The sequence below is a fragment of the Capsicum annuum genome, unplaced genomic scaffold (assembly GCF_002878395.1).
Source record: "Capsicum annuum cultivar UCD-10X-F1 unplaced genomic scaffold, UCD10Xv1.1 ctg49348, whole genome shotgun sequence".
Taxonomy (NCBI): Eukaryota; Viridiplantae; Streptophyta; class Magnoliopsida; order Solanales; family Solanaceae; genus Capsicum; species Capsicum annuum.
Window position 1 is genome coordinate 1 of NW_025857129.1, and position 3,067 is coordinate 3,067.

General features: G+C 35.5%; 1 long non-coding RNA gene across 1 annotated transcript; it reads right to left on the reverse strand.

Annotated features, from left to right (window-relative positions):
* Positions 1–652: 652 nt before the first annotated feature.
* Positions 653–2,751, reverse strand: LOC107856279. The gene is made up of 2 exons (XR_001670525.2): positions 1,919–2,751; positions 653–887 (listed from the first exon to the last, which is right to left on the reverse strand). It is a non-coding gene; the product is annotated as an uncharacterized LOC107856279 (long non-coding RNA).
* Between the last annotated feature and the right edge of the window lie 316 nt (positions 2,752–3,067).

Sequence of the window (3,067 nt, forward strand, 5' to 3'; positions counted from 1 at the left end):
ACAATATATACGTAAAATGTAAATGCGGAATTCCCCCGATTTAAACTCACTAATTACTGCAACAACTCTTTTCTCCTTTCCTGGAATGGCAAACCTTCGATTAGTGCTTTTGAGGAGATACTCTTCATTCTATTTAGAGTAGAAGATCTCGTCATAGAATGCCTCTTGATATGCTTGGACAAGCCAATATTCGTTAGTATCTTCAAAGATACTTTTCTTCTTTTTTGAGTCTTGAATGAGACTTTTGACTACTTCTCCTTTTCCTATCCTCCCATGAATTATGTACAACATTCTGACTTAATCTTTAGAGGTGCTTTGCTTTTTTTTTTTTTTTGAGTCTTGAGTGAGACAATGAGAGTTTCAACTATTTCTCCTCTACCTATCTTTCTGCAAACAATCACAAAATCATTCATCAAAACTTTAACACCATCATCTATCACTTTTTTGATGGATGACAACATTTAATTGAGATAGTTGACTTCCCTTTTTAAGGTTGCGCCCCCTGTATAGTTGATTCCTCCTGAGTTGCTGCACCGTCAAAATTGTTGGTAGAGTTGTTGCATTATCGACTATTACCCTGTAGCTTAGCATATTTTTTCCCATTTGACATCAATCAGAAAGGAAGAAAGCACAAGAACAAAACAGTGCATGCATAAAAGGAAGAACCACAAAAATAAAGCATTCATGAGTTTACGCCCAGATACAACGAAAAAGTCTTAAAAAGCATTCAAGTAGCAGGAGGGGGATTGCCAAGACGAGAAAAGAAGTAAGCTAATGTCTGAGCAGCAGCATCCTTCAAGCTTGTGAACTGACTTGTGATTACTGAAGAGAGCGAACTTGTGATGGTCTGAATCTTGGCAGCTATCTTGGGTGGCCTCCTTGATTACCTGAGACGAGCAACATCGGTGCTTGTTTCCTTGTTGACATGTTTAATTTTATCATGATAGAAGTGTGAATCAAGGAGGAAATCCTTGATTGAATCCAACTTCAGATCAATTTCGGTCAGGCGAATAGCAATTTCAGGCGAGGAGGAGCTGAGAGTAGAAGGACGGGAGAACTTAGACCTGGGAGGTGAGGGAGTGCCAACAGAGCTACCTTCAAACTTAGAAACCCAAATGTCATCAATCAGTACATACCCCATACTAAAAAGGCTATAGGGTTGTAGCATTGCTTGACTACAACGGAGGGAATAGATTCAAGAGAAATGTTGCTAGCTTCTAAGATGAAAGAGATAATAAGGTCCACAAGGGAGGCTAAACGGATCAAGGGATGCTTCTATAATGTGATTAATGATAAAAGATGAGAGATTTATCTTACACTAAGAGATGGGGCATACAATATGTAAGCAGAGTATCTCGTTGAGACAGAGTAGAGAGAGAACCAGCACGGGGAAGAAGAGTAGTAGCCACAATGTGTACAATAACACGAATATCAAACGACAAAAACTTTGGACTGCGAGCAGAAGGTTAAAGGTCAGAATTATCAAGAGAAGTGAATTTTTTTGCTTGTTCAAAAGAGACATCGAAATCAGAAGACCATGGATTTTTGGAAGAGTTAGAAAAGCCAGAGCAATTTGTGTCGAACAAAACATCAAACATGGTGCAGTCAAGGTAGATACGCTTATCCATCACTAGGGTTTCAAGTTCGCTAGAGCGCATATGGAACGAAGATTAGCATAGAACAATCTAATAAGGTGTTCATAAGCAATCTTAGGAGTATTTCAAAAAAAAAAATTCGCTCATCCTTAAAATTCAAACAGGGATTTTATTTTACAAGTCTACCATGCACCATAGAAAGTTCCTTTTTAGGGAGTGAAAAAAGGTTTCGTTTGAAGGTCTTCAAAAGTCAGTTTTAACATTAAGAGAGCTTTAACCTTTTTCTTGGAACTTTCACACATTAGGAGTGGAGGAGCGCTTACCCAGAAAGGAGCCAGAGGAATCAGTCGAGGGTAAAGGTTTTGAAGGAAGACATCAGAATCCAACGGGACTGGTGAGACTGGACTGCCTTTTCTCCCTTTAAAACGGGTGCTTTTTACAGCTACCAGAGGGAGGAGTTTTAGAGTGCTTAGCTACGAAGAAGAGAAGAAAAAATAGAGAAAAGACGGAGGTTTTGAGAGAATTATATAGGACAAGAGAGGGGAAGTTGAAGACGATAAGTTGCCTAAGAAATTTAAAATAGGAGAAGCAAGAATGAAAAAGCGCATACATCAATATCTCATGCATTAAATTAAAGACACTTTTACACTTCTTCGAAAACGGAAGAAAGTGCATTACTATCAAAAAAGCAAAAAAAATTCTTCCAAGAGAAGTTTTGATGACATAGTATTTGTTTAGTAAAAGGATTCTTAAAATTACCATTTTTAAATAAGACTTGCTTTTACAAACAAAAATGCACGAAATTTTTGATACAAGGCACGGGACTTATTACAAGAAAATTCACATTATTTTAGAAGGCATTAGAATCATTAAGTAAATGATATGCAAAAAGGATTGAACACCACATAAGTCAAATAGAGATATATTCAGAGAGAGAGAATCACAGTATGATTCTTACTGGTCCACGATATGAGAGGATTCCGTATTAGCCAATTAAGCCTTTTTGCATTACCTCTAAGTTTGTGAAATCTGCATGCGAAGGACTTATTAGCAAAGAAAAATCACCTCACACGAAATGTGATTACAAATAATTTTTTGTGATGTTTTTAACAAAAGTGGCATATATACCCATTACCTAGTGTTAGCACCGGCACGATGTGCGGATAGTATTTAAGTAAAGTAATCATTAAATAAAGATAGATTAAAAAAATATTTAAATTTATAAATTTATCAAATAGTAAAGCATAAAAAAATATTTCATTGACCAATAGATAAGCCAACATAAACTAATGAAATATAAGTCAAAATCTCCAATCAATTATAGTTTCTTGAATAGTTCATAACAAATGATTCATAATAAATTACTTCAAAGTGAAAAAAAAATAGATAAAATCAATTTGAATTTGTTAAAAATATTTACCTATATACGAATATTGAAAGGAGACCAAGTATAAAGAAAAAATATTATCGTT